We start from the raw sequence: 18,749 nt of genomic DNA on the forward strand, positions 1-18,749 counted from the left end.
TTAATGAAATTCTAACAATTATAACACACTCGTGGCTATTGTCACCTTTAAGCTTTTTTAAAATACAGATAAATCTTTAGTTGGAGAAATCATTTCAATTAGTGGTTTAGAATTGTGAATTTAAACCGTCAATTGTTCTCAGTTTTACTGATACTCGTACAGTAACTGTTCGTGTACTATAAGGGACTCAAGGGAGACAACTCTTAATATCTTACTACTAACAGGGATCAGACCAGTAAATGTATCCCTATTGAATCAATTCCATGAACTGTTTTGGCCTATAGAAATTTTATTTAACATTTCATAACCACAAAGAGCTCAATGTGACAATCACTTATTACAAATATTGATGGAGGTTAGCATTTTCGATTTTTTTTTAACGCAGTAGCTCTTTCCGACAAAATTTCTCTTTTAGTACACTGTATGGCGTATGTCCGTGACTGTTTACGTTTAATTCCAGACCGAAAAGTCAACACAAATTGTGATTGCAGAGTGGGTATCGGGCGAGGGGTGGGTGCGAGTGGTGGACAGGGATATAGGCTTGCTCTAAAGAGAGGGATTAATCTGTCATGGAGCCCAAGTCCAAATGGCATAGTAGAATATTCAGCTCCTATACCGGACCATCCATCCGTAGCCATTATTCAATATCTTAAAGTGGCTAGATCCCACATCTACCACTGAAACATCAAATCGGGTTGCTGACAATTTCAAAATAAATTTGCTACTCGTAAATGAAGAAAGATACACCATCCTCAACATGCCAGTGACACTCAAGGATTGAAATTTGCAATACATCGATAAAGCTATAAACGTACTGCCTTTTAATATCTTGTGGCATATCCATTGGGTAAGAACATTGTCACTTTAAAATTTTACATAAAATGAAATAGAATTTAACTGTTCAAATTTGGGGTAATTTCTAGACTGTAGAATAATCACTGATTTGCTGAATAAGACATTACACCAATTCATACAGAATTAATGAAATCATTACCATGGCATATCGCATATAAAGTTACGTGGCGAGCTTTAATGAAGGGTTCATTCAAATAGTGACAAACTGAGCAATATTCGTTATCAAGTCGTGCATTTAGAAATACCAGATATTCGCAGAGGGGTTTTCTGTCTGTAGCCTCGCTTGAAACACCTTTTTTGTCGCGATTGTCATTTATACATTCAGTTACAGAGCGAAATGTTCTCGCTATAATAGTTACAAAATAGATACTGGCAAGAGAATATACTGAAAATTTCCGTGTCAAATTACCTCCCTATCTGTGATAAAATTATAGTCTAGCCTCGGTTATCATTACTACCATTGTTACAATAAGAAACAAAGTCTTGATTATCCAACCCATTTATACAGTAACCGAATCGACCACAAAAAGTATTTAAATATACTTATCTCGCAGACATCCGATGGCATCAATAAACGATTATAGTCATGGTAAGTTAATTAATGTCTGAATAATAGTTTATATAAAATTTAAGGTCTAAAGAAAGACCTGCAATGGGCAGATTTAGCTCTTACATAATGTATGTTTAAAATAATTATGATGTTGGTTAATCGAGGGATTTGAATGATTGTTTAGACCAAATAAGAATTTGAAAGTAAACTGGAGAGAATATGACCAGAGGTTAGAGAGAGAGAGAGAGAGAGAGAGAGAGAGAGAGAAATCGGGTTTAACATCCAAAAACTAGGTCATTTCGGGACTAACATATGGTTTAATTTTATTTCAATAATTCGCTTGCGCGTAGGGTCTTTAGCAGTGGGAGGAAACCGGTGGATGGGTAGAGGTACGAGGTTGTCACGTACAACCGGGGATTCGAAACCACGCCAGTTGACTCAATGACAGGCCTTATGATACAGCACGCACGTGCTAACCATTCGGCCATCCATTCCCCCCCCCCCCCCGAGGTTAGAGAGTAAAATAACCTATAATTTAACGTATACCATATGGTATGAGTATATTGCTTAATACCACGTTAGTAATTACTACACGTACTAAAAGCTTTGTTTATATTTGTATAAGTATTTGTAATAGGTTGTAGGTTATTAGTCAGTGGTCTGTTTCCAATAAATACAAGGGGGTGGTCTTATTCTGACTGAGATGGGGTAATTAACATTTAGAATGCATGTATAAATTATCTTGTAGAACTCTATACTACCAGCAGAAATTTCCGTTCTCAGAGAAAAATATCTTCTAAAATCTCCAGTTATTAACTTACAACTTTGAAAACATGCCCTTTCTTATATTGGTCTTTTACTGTGGAATGGACTACCACAGTCAATTTTACCAACTGTGGGCCATTTTAAATCCCAAGACATTCTTGTTTCACAACCCTGATCTGTGAATATGAATATTAAAACCATCAGCGCCTTAGAAACTGTTTTTTAGTATTAACGCGCTATATCAATAACGATATTATTATTATTATTATTATAAAACATACATTATGCAAGAGCTAAATCTGCCTTTTGTAGGTCTTTCTTTAGGCATGAAATGTTATATAAACTATTAATTAGACATTAATTAACGTATCCAGACCATAATCAACTCTCGATGTCAACGCTAGCCTGCGATAATTGTTGGATTATGATCCGATTTGCTGCATAACTTTCCTTCTCGATTTAACGATTAAATGGATAATCGAGACTATGATTTTTGTCGTACCGACTTTAGTAATGATGACCGAGGCTATGCGGAACTTTCGATCACTTATTTCTCGGTTCATAGTGGATCAATTTGACTGAAATTTTCAGCAAATTGCCTTTACATTATCTAGTTTTGAACTATTATAGTGAGCTCTGCCAATTCGTTATCGAATCTCCCATAATGTATCTTTAAGTAAAATATAATGGGATTTAACGTACTACTTCCGCAGAGACTGGTTTTATGAGGACGAACATACGCCATACAGTGTGCTATTAGGTAAATTTGGTCCGGATATCGGCACTACGGTCTACTCTTATTAAGAATTCCAACTATCAAGGGTTCTTTTACGTGCACGCGGACGTGCACAGGGGAGCTCGGGTTTTGGTCCCATCCTAACGACTAGACACTTTTCAAGGTGAAACCACGCCTTTCACTCTATGGGGGTATTATAAATATTTGGGTATTAAATCATTTAAAATACATAAGTGAATTAATGGACCCACCCCAGTAAAACTACGATCCGGACTTGTCGCTCCTATTTGGCATTAGATACGAGGTTGACATTAATTCCATGCAAATGACATTTGTAGCTATATATACTTTTCACACATAACTTGATTATTTTATTATTCCAACATGTCTATTGATGAAAGAAAAACAGTTTTTTTTATTGAAGTAAAGAAAGCGAATAGAGTTGAATGAAGGCGGGTATAAGTCAATTCGTCTGCGGTTGGGGAAGGGGGGTGGATGGCCGAATGGTTAGCACCTACGCGCTGTATCATAAGGTCTGTCATTGGGTCGAGTATAGTCGCCTGTCCAACCTCGTGTCCTCCGGTTTCCCCCCACTGCTAAAGACCCCTACGCACAATCGAATTATTGAAATAAAATTAAACCATATGTTAGTCCCGAAATAACCTGGTTTGTGTCGCGTGGACGTTAAACCCCATTTCTCTCGTGTCCTCCGGTTTCCTCCCACTGCTAAAGACCCCTACGCACAATCGAATTATTGAAATAAAATTGAACCATATGTTAGTCCCGAAATGACCTAGTTTGTGTCGAGTGGACGTTAAACCCCATTTCTCTCCCCCCTCTCTCTCTCTCTCCATTTTTTCACATCTGTGCCGATATGTCATATCTACCCAAATACACCTGATTAGTACTAATGATATTAACATCTGTACCGAAACGCACTCAAAGTTAATTTCAATAATTATTGTTAATTACTTAAGCAACCTATGAGATTGACTGTACAAGTAATTGAGGATTTTAACATGAGAGTTAATAGTTATTATAATTATGTAGTCTACTGTATAATATTTTTTTCTTTAGTATTATCCATAGCGCTATTAACATTTAAAGTAGCTAGGTCTCTAACTCATTATCGTCCAAAGTCTTCGACATTGAAAACACGAATTATTTGTCATTTTAAATCAACATTGATGCCTTGATCTTTCCGGAAAATGATGGGCTTCTGATATCCAATATTTAAGACAAAATAAACATTTTACCACTGGTACACGATATGCGTTTCTGCGCCATTTGTAATAAGGGACTCTAAGAAAGAGGCTAGACATATTCCACAAGTCATGTTAAACGGTGGCGCGATATTCTTATCTGGAGAAAATGCGCAATAAATACTAAAGGTGTAGACTTGAATATCCGGACGTTAGAGATTACCATTCAATTGAGACTTCTCGCGTATTTCGCCGAACATAACTGATTTGAAATTAAAGTGAAAACAGAAACCATTGAATGTAAATCAATTTATATATATTCATATTACATTATTATTATATGCGTAGCGACCCATTAGTGTCAATTTCTAGGTCCCAAATATTAGTGATTTAGCTCCTTTAAACTGTACAGAGGACAGATTTTACAAGGGTTGGGCTGGTTAAACTTTCACAAATAAATTTTAATTCGTGTTATATAATATCAAAATTAACCTTAAATTAACCAGGACCCGCCTTTTGAACGGAATCTAAAACCGCCCAATTCAGATATTTTAGTTCACAAACTGATGAGGTGCTCCCACCTCCAAGGTACGTTTGGAGTATGGCTATTACTCATCACAAAGCAACAGGGGTCTCGAAAATGAATGTATGACGTCTCATTTTTTTTTAAAACCATAACCCTAAATCCGCCCAGTTCAGACCCTTTACTTTGACAAATAATTAGGTGATTGATCCCCTCCGCCATTCTTCGTTTGGATTATGGCCACTACTGATTAAGAAGCAGCAGAGGTCACGAAAACAAAAGTATGACGTCTAGATCATATCTGTTTTTAACCTTAATCCCCAAACCGCCCAATTCAGAATTTGAGTTCCCTAAGCGACGGATTGTTGTTGTTCTTCTTCTACTTGGTATTTAACGTCCGCTTCCACCGAAGGTGAGATATCGCAGACACTTGTTCTCATCTTAGCGCATGTACAGTGGTTGAGAAGGCTCTTTCCTGTGGGAGAAAACCGGTGTAAGCCCAGATGTTGAGAAGGCACCTCTATCTCCAAGCCACATACGCTCACACCAGGCATCGAAACAACGAACGCAAGCCAGAGGTTACGGGCCACCTAGAGCTTGAAGCGCTAAACTCTAGACTACTAGGCTATCCTAACCAATGAGTTGATCGACCCCCTCCCAATATATGTTTGAACTATGAACACTAGGGATTACGAAGCGGTAGAAGTCCCAAAATGGAATTTCGGAAGTCTCGATATACTTTTTCGACATGCTAACCCTAACCAGTTAGTCCCTGTTAGTTCTCTCGGTGATGCCCCCCCCCCTCCAATGTACGTTTGGAGCAGTGGTTCTCAACCCTTTTTTGCCAACGGCACACATTGGAACGCATGAAAAAATAGCGGCACACCTGGATAAATATATATGAAAAATATTTTAATTTTGCAAAATAAAAACATGGTAAGTCATTAGGTATACAACTGTAGACACAGACTAGTGATAGACACATAGAATAACTCAAACTAAATAAAGAAAAACACAGCTATGAACTTACAAGTAGTCACCAATGAATACTCAATTGGGATCACGTGGTTTTTCGCATTTTCTTAGTGTGCCGTTCATAATTTCGTGGAACACTAAGTAAGATCTCGCGGCACACTTGGTTAAGAATCACCGGTTTGGAGTATGGCCACTAATAGTTACGAAGCAGCAGGGGTCTCGAAATCGATGTCGTAGCTCTTATTGGCGTTTACTGACCAATATTAGATTATGAATTGTGTTTTTAACTTCGACAATTATGGATATGTATATTGTAATTCCTAAAGATTGGATATGAGGAACCCATATTTTCACGATAAGATAACATCATCAAATATTAATAGAAATAGACGAAAGTTAAATTCTAATTAATGTCGACGATTATGGATACTATTGAATTAGAGATTTAGTCAATTTAAACATACATTATGCAAGAGCTAAATCTGCCTATTGCAGGTCTTTCTTTAGGTCTGACATGTTATCTAAATTATTAATTAGACATTAATTAACTTATCCAGACCATAATCAACTCTCGATGGCATCGCTAGCCTGCAATGTTTATTGGATTAGGTTCCGATTTGCTGTTCGACTTCCATTCATAATTTAATCATTAAATGGATAATCGAGACTATGTTTTTTTTATCCTACCGACTTAAGAACTGATGATCGAGGCTAGGCGGAAAATTCAATCGCTAAAATCGCGGTTCATAGTGGATCAATTTGATTGAAATTTTCAGCAAATTCCCTTTACAGTATCTTGTTTTTAACTATTATAGTGAGAAATGCCACCTCTTTATCTAATCTACCATAATGTGTCTTTAACCGTACATCCATGTCGTAATTACGGCATTCAATTTTATATAAGTTCTTTATATAACAGTTAAATGTACTGTGATACGTTCAACAGATAAGTAAGATACGTCATCAAAAAGAACGGTGTCACATCTCTAGAGTATAGCCTGCCTGATAAACGTAGTCTGTAAAACTCATTTAAGTAGAACACTCTCCCCAGTCTGCAAGAAAAAATTATATGAGGTTTGAATTAGAACAATTATTACATATAAGTAAGTACATAGAAAAATTAAAGGTCCAACTACACATGAGGTTTTAATTAGGATAGATAGAACGCTTAAAGGTCCCACTATACATCACTGTTTCCTCAGAGGTAGCCAGCAGATAAGAACGGCTACCAAGACCATATAAAAAAATACATAAAACCAAATAAAACCAAACCAAACAATATTAATAATGTGGTTGAACTGTCACCGCACGATTGAATGAGAGGGTTGATTGTGGAAAAGGTGGCACTTATTAAAGATGTGCTCGGCGGGGGGTGACATTGCTCACCTCCTCTGCGTTTTCTTGTGAATGTAGAGGGATGTAATACGTCTGATTCTGTCCGACTTACCGCTTGACTTCCTATGAACACTAGACCAAGATCAACGTCCACAAGTTGATGAATAAATAGTCAACTAGACTGGCTTAAGGATACACTATAGGAGATTCGATAACTAGTTGACAGTTCTCACTATAATAGTTTAAAAACTAGATAATGTTAAGGCAATTTGCTGTAAATTTCATTCAAATTTATCCACTATGAACCGAGAACTAAGCGGTTGAAATTTCCGCCTAGCCTCGATCATCATTACTAAAGTCAGTACGACGAAAAGCATAGTCTCGATTATCCATTTAATCGTTAAATCGTGAACGAAAGTTATGCAGTAAATCGGCTCACAATCCACTAAAGATCGCAGGCTAGTGATGCCATCTAGAGTTGATCATGTTCTGGATAGGTTAATTAATGTCTAATTAATAATTTAGATAACATTCCAGGCCCTAAGAAAGACCGGCAATAGACAGATTTAGCTCTTGCATAATGTATGTTTAACTAACTGATATACCAGAATGGTTAACGCATGCGGTTTGCATCATAAGGTCTGTCATTGAGTCCAGTGGCGTGGTTTCGATTCCCCGGTTGTATGTGACAAGGAGTAGGGTCGCGTGTCCAACCCCGTGAGTTTTCTCCGGGTCCTCAGGTTTCCTCCCACTGCTAAAGACCCGTACGCGCAAGCGAATTGTTGAAATAATATTGAACCATATGTAAGTCTCTCTCTTTCTCTCTCAAATATTTATCGAAGCGATAACAAACAGGTGATTGTTTTCCTATAAATGGTTGTTTTTAGTGACAGACACGTATAAAGTACTTGCGATATATCGGAAACATTATAGGAAATGATAGGATATAATACTTAAACTTTATATAAAATAAGTCAAGCATCAAAATAAAAGGTGACGCCTCATAGAAATGAAATGAAATGGGGCTTAACTTCTTACTGTCCTACTCCGAACTGGGATAATGAAGACGGGCATACGCCATACAGTGTGACGGATAGCGGCACTACGGCCTACTCTTTATCGGATTCGAACTGCCAAGGGATCTTTTACGTGAACGCCAATGTGTACACGGGACCTCGGTTTTTCGTACCATCCGAAAGATTAGACAGCTGGCCTTCTCAGGCCCTCCGTCCTGCATCGCTGACAAGGGGGAACCACGTGGGTAAATCTGGATAAACATTCTCGGCCAATGCAAGGATCGAACAGCGTCTTACCCACTTAGCCAACGTGACCCCCTCTCATAGAAATGCAAACATAACAGGTTTAAAATATTCTGCTTTCGTTTCATAGTGGCTAAGCATGCTTAACTCCAGCACTTTAACACATCCAATATACAAAACAATCCCCAGAAATGTCCTGATCTAAAACAATAATGAATATCTACAGCATTTAAAACAAAAATCAAAAACAAGAACAGTCTAACTTTAACTTCATCTAGTTCTTTTTTTTTCTAGTGGCAGATCGTTCCACTCTGTTGGGGCTGAAAAGTAAAAGGGGATTTGATCTAATGTACCTTTAAGGACTTTGTTATTTACAGACCTGAAGTCACTCACAGGAATATAAGATAGTTAGAGCACACTTATATGGTGTCGTGATGTCGAGTTGTCGGGTTGTCGTAGTTTCGGGTTAAAATGTCGTGATGTCGGATTGTCGCCTTATGAAGGGCGACACCACGACATCACGACATGATACCAATCAGCCACCATACATTTAAGTATGCCAAGGCCACTAAAACACTGGAATGTATAGCACCAAAATGGATTCTATAACTAACAGGTAGAAATTCAAGTTCTTTAAAAGTTGGTGTTATGTAACTGTAACGATGACCAATAGATACTATATACTTGCTCTTGTGATCTGGATCAGTTACGAAGTTAAAAAGGCACAGGCTCACTGGCCAAGTGGTTCGAACGGGTCCCTAGTTCAAGTCTGGTATTGGTCGAGAAAGTTCATCGGGATGTTACAGCGCTACCCCCGTCCCCGACCCCACCCCATCCAATCCATCCAGTGACACAGAACGTTAAAGAACGGCGTCTATTATTTGTTCGAATTGGGGGAAATACCGATGTCCTATGTACACCTACTCGGGCACTGAAAAGAACCCTTGGTTGTGGGAATCCGACAAAGATTATAGGCGAAACGCCACTGTCCAGGCAACAATCTCGTTGCAGTTGAGAAACAAGAGCAGGTGGTGAACCAGCTAGTAATGTATTACTCGAGTCTATTCTGGAATAAAGACAAGGAAGTAGGATCGTCTGTCCCACCTCATGAGTTTTCTCCAGGCCCCCCGCTTTCCTCCCACTGCTAAAGACCCCTACGCGCAAGCGAATTATGTAAGTAACATTGAACTATATGTTAGTCCCGAAATGGCCAGTTTGTAACGAGTGGACGTTAAATTATTGAAGTAAAATTGAACTTCTGGTATAAAATAAAACCAAGTCCGAACAATCCAAACCATTAGACAAAATTCGAAGTCCTAAAAAAAACAGTAAAGGCAAAATAGTGTAATCAGCAAATGGACTGTTCACCGTGTGCAAAATACACGACAAACAGTGGTAACAGGTGTCCGGAAGAGTAAGGTTACCCTGCCTGGCTCCACACCCCATGTTCTATATACGTAACTAACTGAGGAAGTTGACCTTTAAAGAATGACTGAAAGTAACTAGTATAAAATCTATAATGTCAACCAGTGTAAAGAATTTTAATATTCAGGTTATCTTTGCCAAAATGTTGGAGTTATTCTATGTTAATATATTAATCATGTTAATTATTATTGCTGATTAATCTATTTAAATAGCCTGTTATTCAGTTTGATATATAATACACGTTGTAGTTTTATCATAAAACATGCCGATAGAGGGGGCAATAAACGAGGAGCAAGGTCATCAAAGGTCGACCGTTCGCTAGGTCGAGATAAAGACTGTGCTCTGATTGGGAACATTGGGTATCAAGCTAAATGAAGGAAATGAAATGAAATGGGGTTTAACGCCCGACTGTTCTGCTCCTTTACTGAGCTAATGAAGACGTGCATACGCAATACAGTTTCCAATGAGTGAAATTTTGCCCGGGCAGCGGCACTATGGCCTACTCTTATATCGAATTCCAACTTACATCTTTTACGTTCACGCCAATATATACATGGAGTCTCGGTTTTCGTCCGATCCGAACGATTAGACAACTCTCCTTGTCAGACCCCCGTCCTGCACCATTGACAAGGGGAAAATACGTCGGAAAGTCCCGATGAACTTTCTCGGCCAATGCAGGGATCGAGCGCGCGAACTCCAGGTTAGCGAGCCACTTAGCCACCGTGGCTCCCAGCAAAACGATGGAAATAATTCGAAGTTTCAATGAATTATATAGTCAATATATTCCAATCCTGTAAAATTAAATGATTTGGTGTTTAACGTCCCTCATTTCTGCACGGAGCCACGGTGGCTAAGTGAGTAAGACGCTGGCTCGCTGGTCTGGAGGTCGCGTTTTGCTCACGGTATTAGCCGAAAAGGTTCATCGGAATTTCCCGGCGTGCTTTCCCCTTGCCAATGGCGCAGGATGGGGACCTGACAAGGACAGGCTGTCTAGTCGTTCGGATTGGACAAAAAAACACTTAGTTACTCACGTAGCCACGGCGGCTCCTCAATGAACAAAGTAAAATTCAAATGAAGTGAACATGCACTATATGACGTCACGACGATAAATTTAAATATTATATTTGTTTTCTTAATTCAAAAACCGGTTTGTATATTTAAAATACGGATTAGTTTTTAATTTTAAGCCACTTCTCGTTTTATTTTTTTTAATGTAAAATCTGTAAATGCTTTCAGCCAAGTATGATACAGCATGCTGTTATTAAGTAGAAAGACAACCAGAGTGCGATACGTAATGATATTACAGAGAACAAAATACCGCTATAGACTGCGATGCTTTTCTTTCAATGATACGATATCTGAAAGCTTATATATCGCGAAATTTGTCTACAGGCGATACTAACTTCTGAGTTCTGTCCAATCTGATTAAAAAACAGCTCCTATTTCGTTTCGTTATTTATAGTTCAAAATTTCGTTTTACTTGTCTTACTACACTTGAGTTGACCCACGTTAAGATGTAAGGGAGTAACCAATAAAACAGACTGTTACGGCGCGTTTTGGTGTGAGGTGCACGGAACTGTGGGTAACCCACTAGAGACAGCAACGCTGACTGGTTAATCAAATGTCTGGCGTCATAGGGTGAAACCCCGCTTGTATGACCTCTGACGCGACCTTCCGCTACAACTGGTCAGATCTTCATGTAGAAATTCAATAGGCATTTTCCTTTACTGATCTAAATGATTCATATAAATGATAAAGCGTTCACAAGGCTCAACAAAGTGAAACAATGAGCCATAACTCTAGAAGTAATTCATGGAAACCGTTGAAATTCAATAACCACTATATATAGCCATTAATATTATATATTTATACGTCGCAGGTTACATCCAAAAGTGCATGTGTCATAGCGCTATATAATGGGTTTTTTTTCCTTCTTGGAAAAATAAATTTGACCTTATATTACCGTCTTAAAAAAAAAATACATTCCCATATGACATTTTAGACGACATATGGAACGTCTCCCTAATTTAAATTTTAAAAGGGGCATTAGAGCATTTCAACAGAAATAAATAAATTTGAAATTATTCCTCTTCTTAGCAAAAACAAAATAAATAAATTCCCATATGTTATATCAGACGTCATATGGCACGATTCCATATTTAAACACTTTAAAGAGACATTAGTGCTCGTTCCTCCACGTTAATTTCCCACGTAATACATTAGAAACTATACGGTCCGTCTCCACGTTTTACAATTTCAAAGCGAAACTAGTTCTTTTCGACAGAAATAAATAAATTTGTGATTGTTTCTTTTCTTAACAAAAATTAATTTCCCACATGATATTAGAAGCCATACATCCCACCTCCACATTTTAAAATTTTAAAGAGACATTATTGCTTTTCAAAGACGAATTTAATATCATTTTTTCCTTCATGATTGAGTTGTTTAAAATAATCATGTGATGCATATCAACTATTAAAATATCTATTTGACACAGATGGCTGAACTTCTAGAGCTAAATTGCGACCAGGTTCTATCATAAAAGTTCTAAGGTATCTCTTCTTTTTATTTTTTGAGTGTAAACAAATTTATCTTTAACTGACATATCCAGTTTTCTCTCCATGCCATGCGCTAGGTATCTCCACGACAGGGCCTACAACATCCAACAGTCTATCAGCCTCATCGCAAATACCAATGATGTCATTGCCCGTTTCCAGACTGGTCATTGACGTTGCGTAAATCATCGATGATGCTGTGGCGTACAGAAACTCTCGAACTTGGGCAATATTCCTGAATAAAATAAAAGATGCATGATAATCACTAAAAATTTGTCGATATATAAGATCTTATAAATTATAATATTGTTGAAATAATTGTCGTAGATTAATAAACTTCTTTTTTTTTGTAGATTAATATAGCTTACTTTTATTTTTCGTAGATTAATATAACTTACATTTTTTTTCGTAGATTGATATAACTTACATTTTTTTCGTAGATTAATATAACTTATATTTTATTGTCGTATTTTTAACTTGACTAAAATGATCTTAACTTCTAGCTGGTTCGTAGATTATTATAACTTACATTTTCTTTTCGTAGATTAATATAGTTTACTTTTATTTTTCGTAGATTAATATAACTTACATTTTTTTGTTCGTAGATTAATATAGTTTACTTTTATTTTTCGTAGATTAATATAACTTACATTTTTTTGTTCGTAGATTAATATAGCTTACTTTTATTTTTCGTAGATTAATATAACTTACATTTTTTTTCGTAGATTAATATAGTTTACTTTTATTTTCGTAGATTAATATAGTTTACTTTTATTTTTCGTAGATTAATGTAACTTACAGTTTTTTCGTAGATTAATATAACTTACATTTTTTTTCGTAGATTAATGTAACTTCCTTTTTTTTCGTAGATTAATATAACTTATATTTTTTTGTCGTATTTTTAACTTGACTAAAATGATCTTAACTGCTAGCTGGTTCGTAGATTATTCTAACTTACATTTTCTTTTCGTAGATTAATATAGTTTACTTTTATTTTTCGTAGATTAATATAACTTACATTTTTTTGTTCGTAGATTAATATAGTTTACTTTTATTTTTCGTAGATTAATATAACTTATATTTTTTTGTTCGTAGATTAATATAGCTTACTTTTAATTTTCGTAGATTAATGTAACTTACAGTTTTTTCGTAGATTAATATAACTTACATTTTTTTTCGTAGATTAATGTAACTTCCTTTTTTTTCGTAGATTAATATAACTTATATTTTTTTGTCGTATTTTTAACTTGACTAAAAGGATCTTAACTGCTAGCTGGTTCGAAGCCAGTGAATATTCTTAGTTTTAACCAATCAAAAAGTGAGACAGAGCGTGAGAAAGAGACATGTCAATGACATTGGGAAAATCAAGATAACAGATTTTTTTTTTTTTTTTTAATTTTTTTTGCTGACTTAGAATTATTAAAAGATTAAAACTGTATGTATTAAAAAAAATGACCAGATACTATTAGTAATTATCGTTTTAAACATGCATTAAAAATGCGAGAACTAAATCTGCCTATTGCAGGTCTTTCTTTAGGCCTAAAATGTTATCTAAATTATTAATTAGACATTAATTAGTGGATTATGAGCCGATTTACTGCATAACTTTCCTTCACGATTAAATGGATAATTGAGACTATGCTGTTTATCTTACTGACTTTAGTAATGATGATCAAGGCTAGTCGGAAATTTCAACAGCTTAGTTCTCGGTTCATAGTGGATCAATTTGAATGATATTTTCAGCAAATTCCCTTTACATTATCTAGTTTTTAACTATTATAATGAGAACTGCCAACTCGTTATCGAATCTCCCATAATGTATCTTTAATTAGTATACTTGAATAACGATATCTTTATTCCAGCAATTGGAATATATCTTTAAAAAAATAAATAAATAAAAGGGGTTACCCCTTTAAAAAAAGCGGTTGTTAACATTGCATTATGTACTTAACAGATGTTTTTTTTATCTAGTTTTAAAATCTAAAGGGTAGGTTTTGTTCATTCAAGGAAGGGAAATATTACTTTAAAAAAAATGGTGAGATAATAGTAATTATTGTAATAATTGTTTTATTAATTGTTTATATTAATTGTTTATATTAATTGGCGGTGAATTACACCAAAACATTTAAAAAAAATCCAACTATACTTAAAGAAGAAATAAGATGAAGGAAACGACACTTAAAAATAGAATCTGTTTAACAGAGAGAGAGAGCGAGAGAGAGAGAGAGAGAGAGAGAGAGAGAGAGGGATTACGGGACTAACATATGGTTCAATTTTATTTCAATAATTCGCTTGCATGTAGTGACCTTTAGCAGTGGGTGGAAACCGGAGGACCCGGAGTAAACCCACGAGGTTGGACACGCGAACCTGCTTCTTGTCACGTACAAACGGGAAAGACCAGCGACCCTACTGTTTGCCACGTTCAAGCAGGGAATCGAAACCCCGCTACCTGACTCAATGACAGATCTTATGATTGCACGCGCGCGCGTTAAACCATTCGACCACCCAACCCCCCGTTTCCTGTTTTAGTTAATGAAGTTTGACAGCAACAAACTATATTCTAATTACAGAAATTAAAACCTCATATTACGACTGCTAGCTTTTTCTGATAAAACTCTGTTTAAGTAGTGTGAGTGTTGCATCATTGTAAAGCTTCTTCTATAATTTGAAGGAGCCACACTGGCTCGGTGAGTAAGACGGTTTCGATTCCACTATTGACTGGCACAGTTCCTCGGGATTTTCCGTCGTTTTCCCCTTGTATGCCTACACATTGACGTGAAGGTAAAAGAAACCTTGACGGTTGGAATTCTAAATAAGTGTCGTTGTCCGGACAACATTTCTCTCATAGCACACTCTTTGGCATAGGACGTTAGACCCCATTGCATTTCATTAGGGCGCTAAGGACTGTTATCAAAAGTTGGCCGAGAAAATTCGTCGGGAATTTTCAGATGTGACTTCCCGTTGTCATTTGTGGAAGACGGAGGGCATGACAGAGACAGCTGTCTAGTCGTTCGGATGGGACCAAAAAACCGAGGTCCTGTGTATACATTGGCGTGCACGTAAAAAACCCCTTGGCAGTTGGAATTCGATATAACTAAGAGTAGGCCATAGTGCCGCTGCCCGGGCAAAATTTATCTCATAGCAAAATGTATGTCGTATGCTCACCTCCAATAGCTTAGTCCGAGCAGAACGGTAGGACGTTAAACCACAGTTCATTTCATTTCATTTCTGTCAGCAGTACGGTTGGAAACAGTTTACGTGTCAAGTATGAGACGGTCCAGAGAAATATTGAAAATTCTTCTCTGAACACGTCGGGATCCAAACCCCTGATATTCCGGCTCTTGTCAATACCCAAGAATATAATATGATAATAATATAATACAATGATGAAAGCAAATGAGATCCAGTTTGATAGCTGTCATAATTATTACATCAATCGACAAACCGAGGCCATATTTGCCTTGGCGAGTTAGCAACCATGAATTAATGGAATGGGGTTTAATGCCCTACTGTTATAACGCCCTAAAACCCCCGTCAGACCGGGGTGGCGTCCTTCCTGCGCTGGTACGACGACAGAAAATGGTCTCAGAGCGCGTCAAGATCGTCATAAGCGTGGTAAAAGCGTAGTGGAAACGCCAGATATCGTGCTGTGGTCTCCATGGTCGCCAATGATCGCCGAGTCATGGCGTTTGTTTTGAGCATATTCAAAACAAACGCCAAGGTTCTGCGATATGACCTGGAAAGCTGTGAGAATGCGACTTTTTTCAAGTTTGTAATTTTTGCGGACATTTTCTTGCGTTGTGTTCACGTTTGCCGGCGACCTTACGCATTTTCTGGTCGTCGTACGCTCGCAGCAGCGCAGTAAGGGCGCCACCCCGGTCTGACGGTGGTTTAAGACAGATATATGCCATATTGTATGCTAAGAGGGACGTATTTCCTGGACATCATTACTAACGCCTACTCTTATTTCGAGTTGGTTACCATGTAGTATCCATCAGTAGGTATAATAAATCATTAACACAGCTTTTATTATGTCAAAAATAAAATTTGTCGATTTTATTGGGCTTTATGCGTTGGTTTGTTTTGTGGGATGGTAGACGCCGTGGCCCAATGAGTAAGACGGTTGCTTACTAACCAGGGTGACTCATGTTCACCCTCGTTGTTGGCCCACACACTTCTCAAGATTATACGGCGTGACTTCCCTTGTCAGTATGTGTGTGTGTGGGGGGTTACTGAATGGTTAGCGTGTGCGCGCTGTATCATAAAGTCTGTCATTGAGTCAACTGGCGTGGTTTCGATTCCCCAGTTGTTCGTGACAAGGAGTAGGGTTGCCTGTCCAACCTCGTGGTTTTTCTCCGGGTCCTCCTGAAACCTTCCACTGCTAAAGACACCCACGCTCAAGCGATTTACTGAAATAACCTAGTTTGTGTTGAGTGGACGTTAAACCCCATTTCTCTCTCTCCCCCCCCCCCCCCCTTGCCAGTGGCGCAGGACGGTGAGCTTGTCAAAGACCGGCTTCCGGATACATTCACATGGTTTGATAGGTTAATTTTGTTGTGGCTTGCAATACCCCTGTGTTTGTCTCGCTGTGCATTCGTTTGTTTGGCTGGGCTTTAGTTGAGGTTTGTTGCTATCACGTTTCAAAATTGTGACAAATATTCCAGAATTATATAGATCATTTTAATAAAATGTTAGCCATGTTGTCTTCCCAAATAGAAAGAGAGATGGGGTTTAACGTCCACTCGGCACAAACTATAGATAGGTCATTTCGGGACTAGAATGGTTCAATTTAATTATGGGTCTTTAGCAGTGGGAGGAAACCCTAGGAAACTGTGTTGGACAGGTGAGCCTACTGATTGTCACTTACAAGCGGGAAATCGAAACTACACCCAAGGACTAAACCACAAGACCCCCCCCCCCCCCCCGACTTCCGAAATAATTAGTATGAGGTTATTCTTGAAACTTACAGTTTAAATGCCAAGTTGTCTGTGGTAATGTTTGGAGCAAAAATATCTTCTTCATCTGATCATAAATACTAACCCTTTTTAATTATAATTTTAAAAGTTAAAACAGCTTACCCACACAACAGGTATACGTAATCGAATCTTTGACCGTTGCAATGCGAGGAAGAGTATGCAGGAAACAAAACTATCAGAGCTCCGTACAGCACATGTAAACAGTCAAGTGAAAAATGACCGGAGTATTGTATAGCCCCAAATCACATTACATTCAAAAGCTGGGCAAGACGCTGGCTCGCTAGCCTGGAGGTCGCGGGTTCGAGATACCTTTGCAGATGGAATTCGATATAAAAGTAGTAGGCCGTAGTGCCGCTGTCTGGGCAAAATTTCCCTCCTAGTACACTGCATGGCGTATGGTCGTCTTCCTTATCCAAGTCGGAGCAGTTGGACGTTAAATGTCATCTCATTTCATTTCATTTCCATTCAAAAGCTTATACATTACAAAATTATAACAAATAGTTGTATTAGCTGCATGAACTTCTGGAACACAAATCTACTTAGGGCTAAATTAAGCGTGAGTTTGGCCTCGGAACCCTGTGGATTAACGTTTCTATTTTTGAACAGTTGCGAGAAGACTCATCTTCCACACGTGTACGTCCAGTTTCCTTTTTTTCGTGTTGAATGTTTTATCGAGTATCTATTTCCTCTGTATTATACACATTAGCGATATTTCTTGATACAGGACCAATGCTGACCAAACGATTTCTTAGAACGTTGAAAAACAAAGTTCCAACCCATAAAAACGAAAGAAATTTAAGTACGCATGGTTCAGTACCGCATATAGCTGAACAAAATATTGAATTTCGTAAATAGACGAAGTTAGCCGGTTGATAATTGGGGGGCCTCCGCGAATGATTATGAATGTGTTGAGTGTATATACTTGAAATCTGTACATTCATTCGGCTAGTTATATAGGCAGGCAGATGGTGTGTACGACTTGATACAAATATATGTACATATATACATCGGAGACTTCGGAGTGATATATATGTATGTATATACGTAAAAGACGTAAGCTGGAATATATAATAGAACTACTATAGGATTTATAGCACAGAACCCATAAACAGTATTTATATTCACAATGTTACAAGGAATTATTTTATTGTGTTTTTTCAATATATTAGCTAGGTAAGTACTCTTTTTTACTTATATCTTTTGGTCTATTGAACAGTTATACCAGGTGTTGTGTAGAATGTTATACCGTTTGGTCTTTTAGTATACCCTGCTACGTTTTTTTTATATAACTTAACAGTGTTGGATTTTATAAAGGCTTTATTGGTGTTCTTCAAATAATCGATGATAAAGAAAATATTACCTGAATACAAACTAGTATTCCAATAATTATAAGATTATTGTATTTTATAAGTGAATTTATGAAAAGAAATGCTACTCAATCTTCTCAGGAAGATATGCCAATCATAATTTCGACGTTTCGTTAAAATCTTAATTATTTTATAAGAACTGTATTGGTGTTTTCAAAATCGTCTATGCTAAAAACAGTACTACATATATGCGAGGGCATGACAAGGGTTAAAGTATAGTCGTTTG

At 37.3% G+C, this 18,749-nt stretch overlaps 1 long non-coding RNA gene across 1 annotated transcript in view; it reads left to right on the forward strand.

Moving 5' to 3' along the window:
• Positions 1-18,086: 18,086 nt before the first annotated feature.
• LOC126821165 (uncharacterized) overlaps positions 18,087-18,749 on the forward strand; it is a 60,628-nt gene continuing 59,965 nt past the window's right edge. The window contains exon 1 of the long non-coding RNA XR_007680279.2: positions 18,087-18,329. This is a non-coding gene — a long non-coding RNA (uncharacterized LOC126821165). The remainder of the gene's footprint in view (positions 18,330-18,749) is intronic.

Source organism: Patella vulgata, chromosome 1 (assembly GCF_932274485.2).
Source record: "Patella vulgata chromosome 1, xgPatVulg1.2, whole genome shotgun sequence".
In the NCBI taxonomy this organism is placed as follows: domain Eukaryota; kingdom Metazoa; phylum Mollusca; class Gastropoda; family Patellidae; genus Patella; species Patella vulgata.